Below are 23,277 nucleotides of genomic sequence, written 5' to 3' on the forward strand. Positions count from 1 at the left end.
AGGCCATGTAAAGCCAAGGTCGCCGTGTTTTCAGTTTTGACCTTGAAGCGTGCCAGAGGTCAAATCATGAAGAGCTTATGGTGTTACTGTCGCTTGCTACTCCATGTCACCCAATGTCAAGGTCACGCTACCCCACAGTACCCAAGGTCAAGGTTGAGGTCTGAAGAGGGAGGTCGTGGGATATGTGACGTTATCTCATGCATGACATGACGTGATCGATGTGAGCGGTGACGCGGGGACCGCCGCCGCCTTCAGTTTCTGCCGGCACACAGGTCGATCCGGTGGACCTGGTGTCGACACCCAAGTCCCCACCACAGAAGTCGGTGGTACAGTTCACAGGGCTGAAAATTTCGCAAGAAGACCACGCGATCCTCGCCGGAGGCCCTCAGGCCCCACTTTAAGCAGCGGCATCCTCGGCGACAGACACCCACAACAGCTCTGCTGAACTGGACCTGTCGCCCCACCCCTCTAAGAAGGCAACTGCTGGCCCAAGAGACTCTGCCGCTGGAGCAGGGCCTGGTCCAGCGGTGCCAACAAAAAAGACGAATGCGAAGGCCACGGGCCATTGCAACCAAAAGGCATCCTCCACGTCCACCGTGGAGGATATGGATGTCAGCGAAAGTCCGCCGACATCTAAAACACACGCATCCGCGGCGTCTCCCCGGAAAACAGGCGCCACGAAAGTGGCGATGGATTCAACTCCTGGTTCGCCACCGCTGCAGCGGCGGCGAGACTCCCTAGAGAAAAAAGGGAAAGCACGAATCACTGCTCCTGAGAATAAATAACTTTCCCCAATCCCCAGATTATCACAATGGCGTATCTAATACAATGGAACTGTAGAGGTCTAAACAGAAACTACACAGACATAACGGATATGCTGAAAACAATGGCACCTACAGCTGTGTGCCTGCAAGAGACGAACCTTGGGCCACAGCACACAAACATCTTAAAAAAATATAATATTTTCCGGAAAGACCGAGTGCAAGTTAGCCGACTCTCAGGAGGCGTCGCTATCGTTACGCAAAGCGATGTCCCTGCAAGAGAGGTATCATTAAAGACAAACTTAGAAGCAGTCGCAGTTAACATTATTAGCCATAAAACGGTAACAATATGCTCTGTGTACATACCACCACACAACATAATTGCCATGCATGATCTAGAAGAACCTCTAGAACAGTTGCCTGAGCTATATGTGATAATTGGGGATTTTAACGCACACTCCTTTTTCTGGGGAAGTGAGCATATTGATTCCAGGGGTCAGCTCATCGAGGATTTTATTCTTTCGAATAACCTATGTTTAATGAATACGGAAAAAGCCACGTACTGCTGCCCCAGCTCTGGAAAAATGACCTGCCTCGATTTAGCATATGCATCTCCATCGGTTTTTAATGGTTTTATTTGGGATGTTTTAGACGACCCTCGGGGAAGTGATCACTTACCTACGGTTTTAAAGCTAACATCAGCTACAGTCATCCTCCCTACGAAGCCACGGCGATGGAAAATTCACCTCGCCGATTGGGCACTTTTCAGAACGAAGGCCACACTGGAAAAAGAATATGCCGAAACCCTTACGATAGAAGAAATAAATGAAAAATTTGTCACATGCTTAATATCTGCAGCAATAGAAGCAATCCCACAAACGTCTGAAATTGCACGAAAAACACAAAGTTTGGTGGTCAAATGAATGCTCATTGGCTAAAAAGCAGCAAAACAAGGCTTGGGGCAACCTTCGCAGATATCCCACTGAAGGAAACTTGCTCATCTTCAAAAGGGCTAGAGCCAAAGCACGATACATTAGACGCAACGCAGAAAGGGCATCATGGCAACAGTACATATCCTCCATAAACAGCTCAATATAATCAAAGAAAATGTGGGAGCAGGTGCGGAAATTCACAGGAAATTTTACTCCGTTCACATTTCCAATGCTAAAAACACCCGGTACTCAAACAACATTAGAAGAGCAGGCCAACATATTGGGTGAGCATTTTTCCACTGTTTCAAGCTCGTCCAACTACACACAAACATTTCAAAAGCACGAAACAATAGTAGAAAAACAAAAACTTCCCTTTGGAACATGCATACATGAAGACTGCAATCAGCTTATTACAGTGCAGGAACTAAACACAGTACTAACGTCCGGTCAAATGACAGCACCAGGCCCAGACAATATACATTATGCCATGCTTGCTCACCTCTCTGAGACTGCCATAGAGGCTCTCCTAAGATTTTTCAATAAAATGTGGAGGAGTGGAGAAATCCCGCAAGCATGGAAAGAAGCAATAATAGTACCCTTCCTAAAACCTGGGGAACCACTAACTAGTCCCACCAGTTACAGGCCAATAGCGCTCACTAGCTGTATAGCAAAATCATTCGAAAGCATTCTAAACATCAGACTAACCTTCATACTTCAGTACCGGCAACTTTTATATATACACCAATGCGGGTTTAAAAAGACATGTTCCACTACCGATCACCTTGTCCGCTTTGAGAACACAGTCCGGGAAGCGTTCATCCACAACCAACACTGTATCGGGGTCTTCTTCGACCTGGAGAAGGCCTACGATACCACGTGGAGGTTCGGTATCCTCCGTGACCTAGCGGACCTAGGTATCTGCGGCAGGACGCTGGGCTGTTTGAGCGACTTCTAAGCAACCGCACATTCAGATTCCGCCTAGGCGCAACCTTCTCCAACACTTTTATTCAAGAAACTGGCGTACCCCAGGGGTGCATCCTCAGCACGACCTTATTCATCATCAAAATGAACTCCTTAGGAAAAGTAATCCCAAAATCCATAATGTACTCAGTGTATGTAGGCGACCACCAAATAACATGCACGTCTTCCAGCCTACCTACCTGTGAGCGACAGATACAAATAACAATAAACAAACTGGCTACCTGGGCAGATAGAAACGGATTTAGATTTTCGCCTCAGAAAACAGTAGCGGTTCTGTTCTCTTTGAGACGAGGCCTACAGGCCGACCCCACACTATATCTAAACCAAACCCCATTATCTGTCAAACAAGAGCATAAATTTCTAGGGATAACTTTCGATAAAAAGCTCACTTTCTTGCTACATATAAACAGCTTAAAGAAAAAAGCTTCCCAAGCCCTCAATGTGCTGAAACTACTGTCTAGAAAACGCTGGGGGTCTGATAAGGCATGCCTGTTACATATATATCGTTCTCTGGTTCGCTCTAAGTTAGACTATGGGTCCATAGTATATGGCTCAGCAAGACCGTCCTAGATGAAACGACTGGATCCAAACATCTCTGTTACCCAATTGTCACGAAATGCCCGTCCCGAATACTCCTCAACAACAAGCCTCACGCGATTAAGCCGTTGCTCTTGCGCTTCGAAGAAAAATGCCAAGCTCTGAACATGCTAAATGAAATTAAAAGTATTGCCCCAAGACACGAAGCGCTACCACCGTGGTACACTCTCCCCACAGTGTGTGATGTCACACTAACACGCCTCAGGAAAACCTGTACACCACATGACCATATAATACAAGAATATCTAGCACTACAAGAAAAATACAGAAATTATACTGCATTTTATACTGATGGGTCAAAAACTCATGCTCATGTAGGAAGCGCAGTAATACAAGGAAAAAATAAAAATGCAGTACGACTGCCCTCATGTGCTACAGTTTTCACCGCTGAGTGTTATGCCATTTGTGTTGCGGTACAGAAAATAACAAATGAAAACATCAAAACAGGATCATTTATACAGATTCACTGAGCGTCCTTACAGCATTAAACTCCAAAAATGCCACGGAGCCACTGATAGGGAGCATCATACACAATATAGTAAAGGTCACAGCACAAAAACATGTTATAAAATTCTGCTGGGTTCCCAGTCACGTTGGCATTAGGGACAATGAGAGAGCCGACATGTGTGCTGCACAAGCCAGAACGATGGAAATAAAACATGTGAATTTGCCTCCTAGGGATTACATGAAGTTAGTACGTAGCAAACTAAGAGCCAAATGGCAAGCTTCCTGGGAAAATGAAGGAAACAACAAGCTGCATACTGTAAAGCCCATTTTAAAAGAATGGAAATCAAGCCGCCATAAAGAGCGTTTTATCGAAGTAACTTTATGTCGTTTACGCATAGGTCACACACACATCACACCTAGCTTCTCATTAACAAAAAAAGACAAACCTGTGTGTGAAATGTGTGGTGAGGAGCTCGCAGTAAATCACATTTTAATTTCTTGTTCGCATCTCGAAGAACTTATAAAAATAATTTTTACGGTATTTTACAATGAACACATTCCATTTCATCCCGCATTGCTTTTAGGCGAGCAAACACTTGTCAAGTTTTCACTTGTTTGTAAGTTTATAAAGAAAGCCAATGTTTTAAACCTATTATAATGTAACCTCTATACACTTAACATAACATCATCTAACCTTGTGTTTGGCGCATGATAGCCATAGTTGCTTATGCGCCATAAAACCCCATATAACTAAACTAAACATTCTGACTGGTGCACGCGACCAACTTCTAATAATTCACAACAGAGTATCGCTATGCCCACACTTAAGTCAATCAGAAAATGTCACAAGTGGTCATGACACCTTGTGCGATGCCTCTGAGGTATAACTAAATGTCACTGCCGACATCGTCCACATAATGAGTTTTAACGGAAAGCTTGTGTTCTGCGCACCGCCACTGAGAGTGTTAGCCTATAGACCGTGGGTGTTGTTAGGGGGCGGCGACTGGCGCTGTCGAGTGCGTATGGTCACATGACCCTGTGTTTACAAATGATCAAGGCGAAAGCGTTAGAGTCATCACACCAAAACCCCGCCGACATGCGAGGTGACATTCGCCGATTGATCGAGAAGTCGCGTGACTTTGGGACGTATCACAACCTGCCCTGAGGAGCCACCCTGATTGGTCAAGAGAAGTCCCATGTTGAAGTGACGTCGTCACAACCGGCCCACGGTAGCAGGTGTCGCGTTGAATTAACGATTAGTCAAGACAGGTCACGTGATCTTTCGACTTCTATTGCGCTAACATTAGAAACTCGATGATGTCAGAGACTAAATTCCCTGAAAGCGAAATGAAAGGAAGACACAAAGACCTAAAGGCAGATTCGCAGAAACTGGTCTACGTCGAGGTCATAAGAATTGCCAACATCAGCCGACTCTTCGTCAACAACAAGAGCGGTAACCAGAAGTTCTAATCCTGCAGAGACAACCCCGATAGGGCACGGACCGATGAATTCAGAGGATTAGACTCGCACCACGTCGACGCCAGGACCAAAAAGCGCAGCGCCATGCTAACACAGCACCACGCTGTCATAGGCTGGGTCAAGGTAAGAACACTCCGAGTGCACTCCAGGGACGTCGTAAGAGTCATCTGTCTGTAGCAGTCTTTGCTACTGTGTCTCACAGTAACCTCGATGGAACCCGATAAACTCTACGAAATCGAAGGGTTTCAAATTTCTTGCGCATCCAAGCACTCAACCACAAATATAGCGGCAGCAGTGGCCGTATATGCGAAGAGAGTAGTAGCTGCAACAAGCTGCTCTCGTAGGTCTCTACAACGCAAGTGGAGATGTCTGCGCGGCACAACTCCCGGGTGGAATTATAGTCGTGAATGCCTACATAGCCCCATAGACAAACGAGACCATCTCTCTAGACAAAGTGTAGAAGGAATTGCGTTTCATACTTCAGAAGGAAAGACTCATGGTGGCAGGCGACCTCAATCACAAAGTACTTGACAGAATGAAGTTTCCAAAGATTCTTTAAGAACGAGTATAGCTCGAGAAGGAAACACCAGGAAATGCAGCCACAATGAGTCGTAATACTTGCTAGTACTTAGCATTCCACGACAAGAAAAGTATTGTGGAAGTGAAGTCAGCCGTCTGCCACTTCAGCTACCACAAATGCATAGTAGTGGCGCTGAGATGAGAGGCTGAAGAACCTCAGACACCACCCATGGATGGAGTATGGTTGTCTGACACGCATGAAGAAGTCCAGAAAAACTACTCAGGAAATGGATACACATGAACTTAGTGCATAATTGAATAATGAATGTGAGAAAAACGCTAATAAAGCGTGTGCGGTAGATGCAAAGGAGGCGCGAACATTCCACATTTCAGACCTGCGGCAGCAGCTCAGAGTCCGAATAATAGTAATCGGTGTATGTCGCTCCAGTGCGAAGAAACCTACGAAGAAAAACTGCGTGCAGACACAAATTAGGTAATAGGGCTATAATTTTCATGCTATCACGTGGGGCCTGCTAAGGTAACGTTCCCTCACGTTACCTTAGGAGGCCCCACGTGTTTTACCGTGGGCCTTGTCCGCATCGGGCTATTGTGGATGCTGCGTCCGCAGTTGGCGCAGGAGATAAGATGCAGTGACTGCTTTCTCTTCATCGCGGAAGATAGAAAACGTCTGGAGAGCTTTTTTGTTGTTGTTTTTAATGCTCACCTTTGTCGTGGTAAGCGTTGTCATATGTACTGGAATGCATTACCAGTTGCCAAAAGCAATCCTGCGCCTTTTGCAGTGAACGCCATTCCATATCATGCGTTAAGGTTTATATTGTTCAGACTGAACTTGCGTCTGAGTTTTTGAAATAAAGAACAATTTCATTCATGCAGACTATTCATGAAATACCAGTGTCACAACTTTAAAAGCACGCGCTCAATTAAAAGAACTTGCTTTGCGCCGCAACCTTGCCCTGCTTTCACTTTTTTATAAACGTTATCATCACCCATCACTGCATGAAGATTTCTTTCACGAACATGCCGCCAATTTTCCACGCTGTGATCATCCTTTTAAAGTGAAGCGCACGCCTTGCCGCACATCTCTTTTTGCAAAATCATTCATACCAAGCACGATCATCGAATGGAACCGCTTACCATCCAAAATCGGTAGCGAATTTAACAGATCTAAATATCAAGAACTGATCTCCGCTTCGGATACCATCTAACGACATCGCCAGTTATAGTAGTGCCATCCTTTGCCATCCCATATGTTATGATGCGCATGTTACTCTCTGTATTTAGATTTAGTAATTCACCTGTTGTTGTTATTGCACTCTGTATATTTCTTGTTCGTATTTGAAATTTATTTGCATGACTGCGTATAATAATTTGTGTTTTATTGTGTGCTTTTTTCATGTCACATTGCAAGTTTTCTTTCTATGCCCCCCCCCCCCCCCCCCCCCTGATGTAATACCCTCGAAGAAGGCCTTTAAGGGTATTTTTTGAATAAATAATATCAACTTGGGGGGAGGGGTATATAGGTCCAGTACTCCTAGATCTGTATTTCTAGGTATATCAGCGTAAATCTATGTAGTACGAAGTACGAAAAAAGACAAACGTATAGTGCAATAACATATTGTGACATAAGATTCTGATATTTCCTGCTTCACAGTGTACCCTGCGGGAATCCTTCAAAGTGTCTTCTACCAGCACGGACTTCCCAGGTAAGCCATTGAAATTTTTATGCAGATAACGCTTAATTGTTTATAATGGTAACGCTTAGTTGACAAGAATTGTTATTTGCCAACAGCTCAATCAACTACGGATCCATTGGCAGAGTGATTGGCCATGAGATCACGCACGGCTTCGACGACTCGGGTGAGACAAAATTTTCTTTAGACAGAATATGACTTTCCATACACTTCTGTCTATATAGTCTATCGACTCTATAGACAAACTCTAGAGAACAGTCTATAGGCAATACAAATCTTAATATGCAGTATATATATAATCTATAGATTTATGTACGTACACTTTTACTAGACTTTTGTCTATACACAATCTGTAGACTATAGACAAAAAGAAATATCTTTAGGAAGGCAATAGAGTTTATAAGAAGTCTATAGACCGTCTATAGACTATTTTTATAAGGAGGAGGGCTGAAAATTTTGTAACGCGCTTCTTTCATTCGATCAAAAACAGCTTCTCAGTGTGCGCCCCGCGGTAAATTTAGTCGTAGCTTCGAGATCAAAGCGCCTGATCTACAGACGCCAAGAGCTATACGCTGCTTGCTTAAGTTTTGTTCCTGTTCGTCAAGCCATGCAATGTGCAAAGCTAGTGCCAGAAATTTTCGTACCTTTCGCTGGCTGGCATGTGATTTACTCTTGGAATGAAACTTTAGAAACCAAGAACTTTGTAAAGCCGTTAGCAACCCAACCGAAAAATACAACAAAGCCGGTCCTAAAATCGTTACGACAGATTTTTCTGTAATATTGTGAAGTCGTCTATTGCAACGACAGAACTGGCTATCGTGCTACGACACGGCACTGCACAATACTACAGAACGTCCTGCTGTTACCCCAAGAATTTCTGTATTCCGGTCCCAAAAGACTAGAAAAAAATCTGTCGTTTTCGATAGGGAATGTATACGAATTCTGTCCAGCTGCGCCTTTGGTATTCTAATATTTATCGCCACCGTGGTGGCTCAGTGGTTATGGCGCTCGGCTGCTGACCCGAAAGACGCGGGTTCGATCCTGCCCATGGTGCTTGAATTTCGATGGAGGCGAAATTCTAGAGGCCCGCGTACTGTGCGATGTCAGTGCGCGTTAAAAAAACCCAGGTGGTCGAAATTCGCGGAGCTCTCCACTACGGCGTCCCTCAAGGCTTGAGTTGCTTTGGGACATTAAACTCCTTGAAATCCTAAAAATCTAATATATCGTTTCACGTATCACCTTTGAGTGGATTAAGCACATAGTAGTCAGGATGCTTGATTAAGAATGACAAAGAACTTTCTGTGCACGCAATTCTTGTAGACTTTTCTCGGATGTTCTGTTACCTACTTGGCTTTAGAACTGTTGTGAATAAATTAGGTGCTGGTCACAAGAACCTTTCAGTGACTCAAACGCGATAATAATATCCAGCACATGTTCGGAGTGACCATTTTCAAAGCATAATGATCTCCACTTCGTTGAAGTCAAGAGTTTTGACTCATGTTTATTGTTTGCCTTGCCCCTGAAGGAAGCCAGTTCGACGCTTACGGTGCGCTGAGACAGTGGTCGAAAAATGATACTCGTGCCTTCTTCGAGGAGAAAGCTAAATGCTTCGAATACCAGAACGGAAACATTACTGATAAAGCGGCCAATATGTCGGTGAGGATTCGCCAATATACTTGCTAACGGCATGCGGTGTTCGTTGGCCCTCAACTTTTATGATCTACAGTGCACATGCATTCTGAGAGTAAGGCATGGCAAGTGGAAATGCATTATTAGCTCTAGTTTAGATTCTCGATGCAGACCGCCAAACCTAAGGCAACAATGCTGTGCCTTGAAGGAATTACCCAGGACGCTTCAAGTGGTTCCTACTACGTCTAGCATAAGCAGTGTGTGCACGAGTAAATACGACTTGCGTACCTCAACGCTAAGATAATGTGTGTTCATGCTACGGTAGTTTCGCGTGCATAACCAAGTAAATTACTGAATAGCAGGCAAGCAACTAAAATGCCTTCTAGAAATGGCCCATTATGCATGTAGGCACCAACTGATTAATGAGCTGGCTGACATGAATTGTTATTACTGCTGCAGACTGGCTCTCAAGTGTTTCATAATTCTAATACTGAAGTGAAGTAGCTTTCAAGAGTTGAACTGTGCTAATGGGAGGTGAAGCATTGAAAATGGCTTTGAAATGTTGGCTGTACAGCATTCGTAATAAAAGCTATGGCTACAAACTTAGCAAGGAATAAGCGTTAGACGCATCTGGCATTAGAGCTCAAGACTAGATTGAAATTTTGTCTAGTGTTTGCATTTCTATTTATTTTTATTAATTTATCCTTTTCCTAAAATATACTAACTGCAGAAGGTTGATATTTTGTACGAGAGTACAAAATTTTGGCAATGTTTTGCACAAAAGATACCAAAATTATGTGCTTCGAAGAAAAACTAGATTTATGTTTTTTCTTTGTCGGTGCAATAAAATTTACACTGGTGAATGCTTTTTTTAATCAGAAAAATACAAATCACCTTAGGGCATATATTCTGGTTTCAGCTATGTAAATGGCATAAAATAAGATATGCGAAAAAGTTTGTTTGCTTATGCCTTAGGTACTCAAACCTAAAAATAGATACTTTGAGAAAAATGCCAATAAAGACAGAAAAAATTCCTGCTTTTTTGGTGGACGTGGCGACAAAAAGGGACCGCAAATCATTTTTGAAATCGCGAATATCCAAGTGTATTCTATTTTCTGAAAGAATTCTCTATCAGATGACCGCAAAATCTTAAAATTGAATTTTTTGACAGCATAAAGTCTCAACCCACCTTAAACAGTGCGTAACACACTGGCGATCAGCGTTTTCGGCATCAATATCTTTCCGTATGAAGATAGCTTGGGCTATTTTTCATCAGAAGTAAACCTTCGTTTTCCGCCCCCTCCCACGTAGCTCAGAGGCAAAAACGCATTGGGCGAAAATATTGCCGACAACGGTGGCATCCGAATGGCCTGAGGGGTAAGTTGAAAGGCTATTTCAACGACGATATAATGCTAGCACTCATTCCTTTTTGTTTGATTTTACTTTAAGTACGCAATCCTTCACATTACTGTTGGCATGAAAAAAAATTACTTAAAGGGTAACTGAAGCGGTTTTAGAATTCCATGAGTTTAAGGCTGCCGAATGTGCGAAATGTGCTGGTAAAGCCTGCGAAATCGTTTTGCTCTAGCATTTGAAATCGTGGCGTAATCGCCGAATAAAGTCGCCGTCGGCGTTCAGGCTTCTCTGAAGTGCACAGCGACGGGCAGAGGCCCCGATAATGACGTCACGTATGACGGCACTACGTTTCCGCGAAGAAAGGGTTATTGCATGGAAGAAAACCGACGCCATCAAAGGTGAAGCTCACAATGCATTGTTTGGCGCCATCTGACGACGCGCAGCAGCATGCAGGCGTAAGCAGCGGACATCTGAAGCTTCGACGATAATGACGTCACTGCCAAGTTTCCTCGCACTCCTCCAACGTAGTAAGGAGAAGCGTGAACGTCGTCGCGGTTTTAATCGACGATTATGTCACCACTTTAAATGCTAGTGCAAAAATATTTTGCATGGTTTATCTAGAGGCTTTGATAGATTCGAATTCTTGAATTACCTCGAAACCTCAAAAAACCGTTTCAGCTTCCCTTTAACAATTATGCTCTCAATATTGCGTATGGTCAGCGCAGTTTTTGCATGGTTTCGCGATGAGTGCTTTTGCGATATGGACTGCGTGACGTCATCCTGCGTCAGTCTGGCGTCTGCAGCGCCTCAAGATCGCTGTTTTAGCTGTTCTTATCTCTTCTGCATCTTATTCCTTCATCAACATTACCAGCTTCAATAGGTACTTCAATACGCTTCATTACGGACTTCAATACGGACTTCAATACGCTTCAATAGCTTCAATAGCTGATGTGTTCATCAGATGCGTCGAGTAGCCACGTGATCTTCGGGCGGGGAGTGCGCACAGGTGGCTCCGCGCTCACGCTGACGGCACGACGCAGAGTCATGTGACAGTTGTTGGTCACAGGATAGGATCACAGGCGTCCGAGAGGTAACATAAGTGATGATGTAATGAATCTGGGAACCAGTTAAAAGCTCTGTATGAGTGCCGCAATCAGCGCGTGGTAACTTCTACGCTGCAAAATTCACAAACGATAACACGAACGATCAGTTCACAAGCTCATCTGGGTTCACAACGTCTGCACCCAGGCGCTTGGGATTTTATTGAGTCGACTTCGAGAGCTCGCAAATCAGGCTGTTTAAGCCGCAAATCGCTTACGTTCACGATTATGTTCACGACGATGTTCTCCTACATAAGGGTGCACTAAAGAGAATTCTGACCTCGTCTTTCTGCCACGGGAACTCGATCTATACGCTCCGATCATTCTTAGAAACATCGATTTATTTTCATCTGCGGCCAATTTTTTTATTAAATCGAACTAAACGTCTCGGCTCCCACCTTCTTTCTTAGCTTACCTCCGAAAGTAGTCGGAGTCAACCAACGCGTGGAGGGCCTTTCATCCAGTCGCGTTCTCTTTTATTTTGTTTTTTAGGTTTTCGGGAATGAACAGTGTCCGCTTTATCAGCTAATACTACTATCTAACTAATATCGTCGCCTCACGTGCCAACCACCTAGCCAACCAGGCTACACACATGCTTTCGCTAGTCTACTCGCTTTAACTGCGTTAAACTATACCACTTTTCAGGTTGGCCATCACCACTTACCTACCATTCCCACTTCATGCCCTCCTCCTCCTCACCTGTGCTTCCTCCTCGGATAGAAGAACGTATTTAACTCTTGGCAATGCTGCGTGCATTTCCTCAACGAAGACAAGTCGTCTAGTCGAAATTGTCGTCACTGGATTGTTCACTTTGTTGTGTATTGTATTTTATGCGTAGCATATTGCAATCACTCAGTTCAGCCCTTGGGCGCGGCCGGACAGCCACCAAACCACGTGACGTGACGTCACGTAATTTGGTGATGTCACGTCACGTGGTCGGGGTCACGTCACGTGGTGACGTGACGTGACGTGGTGACGTCAGGTGGTGACGTGACGTCACTAAACCACATGAAAAAAAGAAAAAAAAGAAAAAAAGGGACGGCTGAGCATGGTGGCGGTTGCCACCGGCCCGTTTCAAAGGGGGCGCTTCTATCCATCCATCCATCCATCCATCCATCCATACGTCACGGAGGAAAAGCTGCTGAGAAAATCGAGTGCCGCCAAGCAATACCTCGCGCAAAAAGACCGCGCAATATGCAACGCATTGTTGGCTTAACCAAGCTAAGACTGCGCATCTTTTTTTATTCTGAAAGCAAAACAGTGAGCTTCCGATATAGCGCATTATCATATGTGAAACTATCATTACCTTTTGCAGGCTTACCAGAGACTACTTGAAGAGGGACTTGAAAACGACACTCGCTTAGCCGGCCTGGAAGACCTGTCCTTGCTGAAGTTGTTCTTCATCGCGAACGCAATGGTACATACGTTTCTTGAGGCCGTCACTTCAGCGAGCAATATCTCTTCCCACGTCATAGATCATCTCTCGGGATGAAATATGGTGCCGCTCAAATGATGGGCTTGGGTGTCCGCGCAGGTGTCGTGCAGCAACATGCGCGACGAGCATCTCAAGCAGAAAATCCAGTACGATCCCCACAGCCCATCCCGATACAGGTAAGGCTCGACAGCGCTATTTGAAAATACAGGCATGCTAAAAAAATGCTGCTGTAATTTCTAAACATTTGAGGGAATCATTCTACAGCGCATGCTGCGCGCCCTTATTCGACACAAGAAAAATATTTGTCTCATCGGCGAGAATACGCTTAAGCATGAAATGGATCCAGGAGATTAATAACAAATTCCTCCTTACAGCATTGTGTCAACAGCCATGAAATTAATTAAACCTCGAAAATCTGTACGGAGGTTTCCTTTCCTCGTGGCCTCCAACAACTGGCACTCGTTTTTCCAACAATCTTATCGCTTTACTTTTCGAGGCTATATAGGACAACATGCTTCAGGACGAGACTTGCAGTGAAATTCAACGCCATGGAGAATTTTTGCCCCTGCTTTCCTCATAACCAGTTATCATTATTGTAATTGCCGTTTGCGGCGGCAATAATGATAATAATGCTAACAGCCATCCGTCCGTCCGTCCGTCTGTGTTCATCCATACAGGCGTTTTCCTCTGCGAGATATTTCTGCTCCGGGGATAGAGCTCAATAAAAAAATATATCCTCATATAATATACACCCCGTATCCAAGAATGAGAGCAACTGTGAATATTTTTCTTCCGTTCTGTTGCTCCGTTCACTTGTTTCGACTGTTCGTTGTTGTTGTTACAGGGTAACCAGTATCGCAGTTTAGGGTTAGCGTTACAGAGATTATTTTTCTCTTTCTAAACCTCCAGAGGTACGAGGGCGGGGAATATGGTATATGATTGTGTAGCACACTGTTATCATGGCTATAAACTTCTACTGACTATTTTTTTCGGTTGGGGCAGTTATTTTTACTTGGTACCCAAGTTTACGCTGAATATTAATATTTTTACGTCTTCAACTCAAGCAGTCGACTATACTCTCTCCGTACAGGAGAGAGTATCTCTCCGTACAGGAGGGAGTATAGTCACGGACTACGGACTGCAGTCACGTAGTGGTGACTGCAGTCCGGCAAACAGGAAAACAGCGAGAATGGCTCCTAAACGAAACTCTTTATTTGGGCTGACTTGCGCCCGAAAAGAACTGAATCACTTGGCGGCGGCGTAGCAACAAGCGTGCTCGGCGGTCGTCGAACAGAATTTCGCCACTCACAGAATTTCTTAATCATACTTTGAGTGGTTTTTCCCCTAAAGCCATTATTCATCTGCTAATTTTTGACTACCCTCTACCCAACTTTATCTACACTGCATGACAACCTCATTTCTCGTGTTGCGTCAAGATGATAGCGAAGATGAAAATACCATTTGAGCGCATGGTAGCAGTTGTAAACTTTACGCAATGCACTATAATTAAAAGGCAAAGGCTGAGGCAAATCTACTTTTACTTTTCTTTAGAACCAACATACCAATGGCCAACATGGAATCATTCAGCAGTACTTTCGGCTGCCCAGCAAGCGCTGCATTCTGTGGTAAGGATGACTAACGGACCCAAACGGGGAAGAGATAACAGGAGCTTGGAAGCCATGAAGCCTATTTTTGCAAAAATAAATGCCTCGGTGGCTTGGCTGCTTGGCACAGTGCCTCTTTGCCGCATTATCAGGTTCAGTTGATTATATACATCGACCGCGAAAAAAGAAAAAGTGTAGCTTTGATTTGTACAAAGAAAGTACATTTTTAAACTGAAAAATTAAAATTTAAGCTGTCAGTTTCCTGATATTTTTAAATAATTTCTATATCTTTATACTTTTGAAATTTTGAAATGCTTCTATCAATTAACATCAGAATCCCAGAATGTAAACCTGCTGCGTTTGTTTGAAGGCAACAGATTCTGCTATAACAATGGAATGGCTTAGTTTTTGTAGGAGGGTACAGGGGTTTGTGAATTTGTTTCAGAAATATGGACAGATGCATAAAATCAGATTTAATGCTAAAGTTTTCCCCACCTCAAACACCCTACGATGCGTAGTTTTAAGAGTAGTGTTTTCTGCTTTCGTTGCGGAGATGATGCTCGTCGCAAATATCAATTCAAAATTTCAGTGTTATTATCTCTTCCAACTTCTTTAAAAATAGCAAGGGTCAAAATTGTGCTATGGTCAGTAAATAATCACTTGCTTTCGCATCAAAAGGAATGTATGGTGTGTCGCCTGGAGCTAGTGGCAAATACGTTGAATTGTCACCATCACATTACTATTGTTTTATGGGACAGAATTTTTATAGAATTCCCTCAGTGGCAGTAGGAAATATTGAGGTCAGTATTATTCTTTTATGTGACATCTTTCATTCACAGTTGCCAGTAAATTTTGGTTTATTGATCTTGCAATTTACAGTCGGGGGCAAAAGTCTGTGGACCACGTCTTCCTCAGACGAAGCCGATAGCTCTACTATTAGCCTTCCTTCCTTTTACTTCCTTCTCCACGAGTGCTGTCTCCAGCCGCCGGCTAATAGCAGACCCATCAGCTTCGTTTGATGAACACGTAGTCCACAGAGTTTTATCTCCGACTGTACACTTGTCAGGAACTGCGTGCTTTTTACCAAGCGTCCTCCTCGCAAGGATCTGCGAAAGGTAGAACCTGTCACTGTTCTTAAATAATGGGCTGAATATGGCACAGCGTTGAGATGCGCGGATATCCGAAACTGTTCAGCTTATTATGAATGGAATTTTTTAACTACACTCCAGAACTTCCGAATGTCCACTCACACCCACGTCTACTTTATTATAAACGGCTGTGAGGTCGCCGAAATTGACGATTGAAGTCTCTTTTCCTGCCCCAGTTCCCTGCTCCCCACACGCTAGTTTCAACGCGAATGCCTTAAAGGTCCCGTTCGGTGGAGGAACCGCCCAAGTTGGCGTAGGCGTTAGCGTTTTCATGTCGAGAAAATCGGGATTGGTTGAAATCATCGTGACATCACAACCACATGATCTCGCGTGGGAAGTTAAGCACTCCGCAATCAACACACAGTACAAACAACATGACGTCATTACACAATTCCTTAATTCCCTACAGTTTCGTGACACCAGCGAACCGTCATTACGTAGTGCCCCTAAATAAAGAAAAGCAACTGCGCAGAGAAGAAAAATGATCGTGCCGGAGACTCGAACCGCTACATCTCGATCAATGAGGAACGTTCGTTGAATTTGGTTAAAAAGAGGACTAGGGTGTCTGCTCTTAATTAGAAGAACAAGAAAGAGAAACAAAGAACTAAAAATAAAAAATGAAAAATCTATAAGCGAATAAAAATAAATAATTCAGAAAAGTTTAAAAGTACACAGCAGTGTCCGTGTCTGCGAGGTGATATGCAAAGAGAACATCAGTCTACTGAAAGAACCTAACCCAGCAGCACAGCTAATTGGCCCAATATTAGAAATGTTTGGCAAAGACCAGTTCTATAAATGACCAGAGTAAAACCATCAACTTTACCTACCTACGCAACTACCCGCCCGCCCGCCCGCCCGCCCGCCTGCTCGCCCGCCCGCCTGTCCGTCTGTCCATCTGCCAATCTATCCGTCTATGCGTTTGTCTGTCGGTCCATCGGTCCGTCGGTCCGTCGGTCCGTCGGTCCGTCGGTCTGTCAGTCTGTCAGTCTGTCAGTCTGTCAGTCTGTCAGTCTGTCAGTCTGTCAGTCTGTCAGTCTGTCAGTCTGTCGGTCTGTCGGTCCGTCGATCCGTCGGTCCGTCCGTCTGTCCGTGCCCCCATTAAACGATCTGACAACCAGTTTCAAGCCTAAACAGCAATGCATTAACGCCACTGTGCCACCGGCATGATGTGTGCATCAGTCTCTTTGTTAGAGCCAGAAGGAGCGGTCAGCTTCCTTACAGACGCGAAACATTTCTAGCGTCTCTAAACATTGCGTTCGCATCTTCGCAAGAATGCGCGTATTCTTAGGGCCGCAGGAAACAACTATGTCTAACAAGTGCCTAATACGGCTGTCGCGCAGTGCTGAACCTACGAACTTCAGACGATCTGCTGCCAGAGATGACTGGCTGCCAAGGATGACCCGCGTTTACAAAAATAAATAAACGTGCTGTCGTGTTATTTATCTTTAGCGTACTATCTGTTTCCCTTAATTTCTTGTGCTGAAGTTTATACGCCGCCTATGCACAGCTACGTAACAGCGATCAGGAAAGAAAAAAATGGAGGGCAAATGTTAGAAAAATTCCGGGAGTTTGTCCATGATGAAATACATAAAGAATTGCAACGTTTTAATATTTATTACATTTTTCTTCCGCGAATTTCTAGACGATGCAAGAAAACAGATATGAGAATTACTTACACAGTATCACAAGGTCAGAATCAATGTTTACTTCTCAAAAAAAATAATACAGAAAGTGCTGAATAATCATCTGGATCCTTAGCGCTACGGCTAATTTAGGTAGTATGGCTACAGCTAGATAGTAGATAGGGTGTTTAAAGAAGGCACAGAAAAGATCAATTTATTGCCATCTTCGAATATCCAATAGTGAACCACAGATGCATTAACTCCCAATGTCATTTTTACTTTCACATGATGGAGTGTGTAGCACTTCGTAATGCCGGTTCAGTAAGCCTTGGCACTAAAAGACATGTTTCTAATCAGTAATAGCACAGGATTGAAACAATATGTCTCCACGACAATACAATAAATATCTCGTCATAATCACAAATCGCTTCGATTCAGTCCAAAAAAGTATTTTTTTTTTTTCAGTAACAGGAAATTTAGACATATCCGAAGCAAGAAGTCTAGAAATGTCCGAAAGCGTAATCTAGAAATATGCCTCGTAAAAAGCAGTAAATAATATAAAAGCAGTGACAGGACAGTAAATGGAGCCGAAATGTTGCTGCGTCACTGTCGGTGAGTCTCACCGAGCATTGTTCGCGAATAAAAAAGCTGATGCGATTGGTTTTCTTCTCGGATATTTGATTTGTGTTGAACATTCGTTTTATTTCGAGTATTCAAAATGCGCAAGATAATTTGAGCTGTCGAATGGAACATGAATAATAAATGCATGATATTCGATTTTAATTGGACATGGCCGAATAATCGCACATCTGCAGTTATAATTATTTCTTAACCACACCGCCAACATGTGCTTCCTGGCAGAGATTATCACGCCCTCTGCAAATCACGTTGCGTACTTACCTCCTCAACATCTACACTCTCAGAGCGTCAGAAGTGCCACAGGAGAATCCAACCATCCCAAGATCCCGCTTAGAGATCCAGCTGTTCACTGCTTCCACTGGCCCGGCACGAGTCTTTCATTCGCAGCTTGTGGGCCTCGTGACAAAGATTAATATTGTATTGTTTAGAACAGGCAGTCTTCTACGAAAACACGAACGACCTTCTGAGCGATCAGATTCGCGACACGTCGTCTTTAAAAGATTCTTTCATAACCCCAGCGATGTTTCTGCGACCTCCACAAATAGCATCTAAAAAATCTCAAGCACAGGCATAAGTTTCCTCCTCCTTTCAACAAAGTCGCCACAGCAATCAGTGGGGCAACGCTGTAGAAGAACTGTTTGTCGAAACATTCTAATATGCGCAAACAGCACGGTAAGTACCGAACTGAAAGGATAAAATAATAAATATTTGCTTTCCAATTATTCTAGTTAGTCACTCATAACATGTTAAAAGTTGCTTTTGATATTTCTAGTCAGTTTGTCAAACCATAATAAATAGTTGCCCATCTTTCTAATTAGTGTCTCTTAATATAAAGAATAGTCGCTTACCCATCTTCCCAGTTAGTGTGTCATCGCTCAGCTCTTGTTATTTCAATTCACAACCACCTTTCAAGGTCAGTAATGTGTAACGATTAGTTTCCCGATTTATCTTTTGGCTCTTCTATTATTCCTAGTTGTGACTTGTGACGTCATGACTTACACCTAAACCAGCAATGTGAGAGGACAGTTCCCCTATCGGAGGCGGGTCTCACAAACGGCGAAGAAGCAAAAGAATCAATCGAGAAAAAAGTCATTTTTCAAATACGGCGCCGGAATTTGTATAGTTTACCTTCAACCTTCCGCTAAAGGTATGACTGTCAGTTGTTCGCACCGAGGCAGAACAAGGAGTTCGAGCAGTTTTTGGTTTTATACAGGAAGCACTCTGAGGCCCTATCGTCGGCATAATATGTTATGCCTTTTTAGTGTGCGTTGAAAGACGCGGGTTCGATCTCGGCCGCGGCGGCTGAATTTCAATGGAGGCGAAATTCTTGAGGCCTGTGTACTGTGTGATGTCAGTGCACATTAAAGAACCCCAGGTGGTCGAAATTTCCGGAGCCCTTCACTACGGCGTCCCGCATAGCCTGAGTCGCTTTGGGACGTCAAACCCCCAAAATAAAAGAAAAACTAGATTGCGAGTGATTGCCGCGATTTCGACTTGCTTGCTTTTAGTTCCTTATAATATTTTGTATGATTGTAAGAGTTTTTTGTTGTTGTTATCCCTATTTCATATCCTCCAGAGTAACCAGAATGTACTCACATTTTAAGTCCCTTTCCTGCATCATGTTCCTGCGTGGCGTGACGCTTGCAGTATGTTGAAAATAAATAAATACTCAGATGGACATACTCCGAACATAGAAGCAGCCAAGACCTAAATCTGAGAACACAAGCGAGTGAAGGCGGATGGGCGGAGGCACGGTCAGCAGCCAAATGACCAGTAGACGAGAGCTGCCACCGCCATCTATGAGCTCCTTCTTCAATGCGCCACACCTTTCATTCCATTCTGCCCTTACATGTACTCCCGGCGACGAGATCGGGTAAAACAAGCGACTAGCAAATATTGATGCGATGCCAGAAACTTGCGTGGTCTGCTATGATTATCATAAATGTAAATATGGAAACGTTAAACTGGCTGTGGAGACAACTCCACACATTTTTCCTGTTTAGAGAAATTCGATTCTGTACTTCTACTTTGATGTTTGTCCGGAAGAGAAAGAGGCATTTGTTGATGAGAAAATTACATTTCAGAATTTTCCCGCCACTGGATTCAAACTCGTGACGTCCACACTGAAATGTACTCCGTGATCCCTGTATTGAAGTGAATGGCGGTGTAGCCTGGCATCTGGGATCCGCGCAAAAACAATCGCAGAACCGAAGTTCACTAGCGAAATCGGCGTGTGGTGCCGACACTCGTCTTTAATTTTTTCTCCTTCTCAAGCTTATAAAGGCTTCGTTTTCCGTGAATGTTGTGTTTTAGTCGTTAGATACCGTTAATCAGTCAAACATGCGAAGTTGTGTTGAACGTTAGTATCCCTTTAAACCCTCATTATATTGTCACGTATCGAAAACTTCAATAAACTGGGTGTTTTTGCCAGCAATTTCAAAAATTTTCATAAATAGGCTCTTTGGGGTAAAACCATGTCTTCGGCGGCATAGTATTACCAGAGTTGGCGGACACCAGGAAAGTGGTGAATCTTTAGTAAGTTGTTGACTCATTTCTAATAATTAACTTTTTAACTAGTAGGTTTAAGAGCATAATTCCAATGAGAGATTTTTAGCCGGTCGTAAGCAATACCTATACCAGTTTTCAGTGTTTATGAAACGCCCTCGGCGCTATGGGTCGGCAAAGTTTGTCTTTTATCGACTTGTTACGTGCAATGGAAAGGTTGCTTTGCCTGCATGCTTTCGAAAGCGCGGGTATTTTCTCACGTTACAGCCAAAATTTGTCGAGCCACGGCGGGGAGGGTAGTCACGTTTGCGAAATTCTAAAAACTGACCTGGCTATTACTAACAACAGCTACATATCTGTAATTAAATCTAGACACCTAATTTTATTAGTTGAAAAGTTAATTATTAAACAGTAGTTTACTAGCTTACTACTTAAGACGAATCACCGGCTTTCTGGTGTTCACAAACACCGGTAATACTATCCCGCAAAAGCCATATTTTTAACCCAAAAAGCCTATTATTGAAAATTTTTGCAATAGTTCGCTGTAACACATGGTATGTACCACGTATTTCAGCGATAATAGGTTTCGTTTGCGGAATTTAACAATCCGGAGTTAAACCATGGGTTATGAGGATAGTCGTAATGAATTGCTCGGATGCAGTTCGGCCAAATGGTATTCGTTAACTTGCTACGCTCACATCGCATACCACACGGGCGTATTTACATTGTCTCCTTCGAAATGCGGCCGCCACCGTGGCTGGGATTCAATCCCTCGACCTTGTTCGTAGCAGAAGGATACCAAAAGCATTGAACACTGATGTTTCAGAGAGAGCTTATAGTAGCGGTTAAAAATATGGTATGTGAGTTAAAAGGGCAGCTTCTTCGGCATAATAGCGTCATTGGAACGGAGAGGTGAGCGATTTGAAGTGCGCGGATTGAAAGCTTCGTTATTAGAGCTTCTAATAGACAAAGGCAAGGGCGTCCGCAGAATTTTTTGCAGGGGGGGCCCCGTTGGTGCCCCGGGGGGGGGGGGGGGGGTATGTTCGTAGCAAAAAGGCGCTATTTGCGGAGTAAATTTATTTATTTATATATAAATAAAAATTAAACAAAATGCACACATGAAAGAAAAATTACAAACAGCAAATTAAAGCGCGGCTAGGAGAGGTACATTGGAGTTTATCAACGAAGAAACAACTAAAATTAATAAAAAATGCAAAAAGATGCTATATCACTTCGTGGAGAAGAGTGCTCAGTCTTCCTGCATATGGGTTCTCGACTCACCCGGATTGATGACCAGCACACAGCACAATATGTTCGCAAACACGCAACTACAGTCACTCAGTCAGTCTTCCTTGAACAGCAACTGTAGGCGCCTCGGATTTTTCTGGGCGAATTGCGTAATTACACGTGTGATAAATTCACTTCTGTGCTTCATTACACGCTCTCGGTGCACACTCATCATACACATTGATTGGAAAAATTGTTGAACGCGTACGTTGAAAACAAAAGATGACTATATATACAACGAAAACTTATTTACAAGAAAAATGCACGCTCGCAGCTTCATACACCTCGCTCCATCTTGCTTGCGCATCCGCACAGTCGAGCAACCCCACACACACTGCTCGCCGCTCGTCGTTTTCTCGTCCGCTGTCTTGGTTGTTCTCAGCTTCGCTGACAACCGGCCACTAAAAACACCCAAGCACAAACACAGAGGCGCGCACACGTGCGAGGGCTTACTTGCCGCAGTATCCCCGAATGCGCACTTTGGGGGTGAAAGGAACGCCGCGCAACTTCCGAGGGGAAGGGACACTCGCCACTCCGGTCGGAAAATTTGTTTTTGTGTTTTTATGGGGTTCAGAGCCCCAAAACGACTCAGGCTATGAGGGATGGAGTAGTACAGAGTTCCGGGTAATGTCGACCACCTGGGTCTCTTTACCATGCACTGACACGCACAGTACATGGGCGCTGTTGTGATTTGAGGCCCAGCCAGAGGTGACAGGCGAGCCAGGCAGGCGCCATCGGGCTGCGTTGACCAAAGGCGCTGGTTTTCACAGAAGACGCAAAGAACGCTGGTGTGGGGGCGCCTCGGGAGACTGCGTCGCCGTGAACAAAAGCAGCTAATCCCCTTTGCCGGAGATTCTGAAAGCGGCGCTTCTACCGAACTGCGCTACACGTGGATCGGAGGAGACAGCGAGCGGCGGCGGCGCCAACTCATCGCCCGCTTGCCCCTGAGCAGCCCGACAAAGCGGGGGTGGACACGGCTGATTTGTCCTTCCCTCCTTAAGAATTCATCGGTGACCGGCGTAACGACATAGGCGAAAACAAGATGCCCCGTGCACTGTCTGCCTCCGTGTCGCTATCTCTCTAGAGATCAAAGAAACAGACACCCATCTCAAGGCGGCTCGAAACACATGCTCGCCGGTGCCGCTGTATGTCTGGAACAGGTCGCCCTTCAGTAGAGCTAACGATGGCGTGGTTTGAAAACGGCGGAACGACGCACGCCCGGACGCGGCATTTCGCAGATGTGACCATGCGGGGCTGCTTTTACCCTTTTGACTGAGCGCACCACCGCCCCTGGTGTGCGGCCATCACTCACGGTTCGAGTGAGTGATTTTCCAGGGGGGTGCAACCGCCCCCCCTTGCCCCCCCCTCCGGACGCCCATGGACAAAGGACACATGATAAGTGCATAAGACAAGCGGTGTTGTAACAAATGGCGTTCACTTCGCCGAAGGGGTGTTCTTTCTTTATCAAATCTCCATCCGATCGAAAAAATTGGCAGAGGCTTAGCTTGGTTAAGCACGGTAAGT

At 44.3% G+C, this 23,277-nt stretch overlaps 1 protein-coding gene and 1 pseudogene across 2 annotated transcripts in view; both read left to right on the forward strand.

Moving 5' to 3' along the window:
* Positions 1-23,277, forward strand: part of LOC149366063 (membrane metallo-endopeptidase-like 1) — a 125,689-nt gene that overhangs the window by 4,800 nt on the left and 97,612 nt on the right. The window contains exon 1 of one of the 2 annotated variants that reach the window (XM_089548147.1): positions 13,053-13,124. The exons of the other annotated variant lie outside the window; for it this stretch is intronic. The gene's annotated coding sequence lies outside the window, so the exon portion shown is untranslated. Of the gene's footprint in view, positions 1-13,052; positions 13,125-23,277 lie in introns of those variants that run through there. 2 annotated transcript variants of the gene reach the window in all.
* LOC149366064 (membrane metallo-endopeptidase-like 1) lies at positions 114-14,587 on the forward strand (annotated as a pseudogene).

Source organism: Amblyomma mixtum, chromosome 1, assembly GCF_055824585.1.
Source record: "Amblyomma mixtum isolate Tamu chromosome 1, ASM5582458v1, whole genome shotgun sequence".
Lineage (NCBI taxonomy): Eukaryota > Metazoa > Arthropoda > Arachnida > Ixodida > Ixodidae > Amblyomma > Amblyomma mixtum.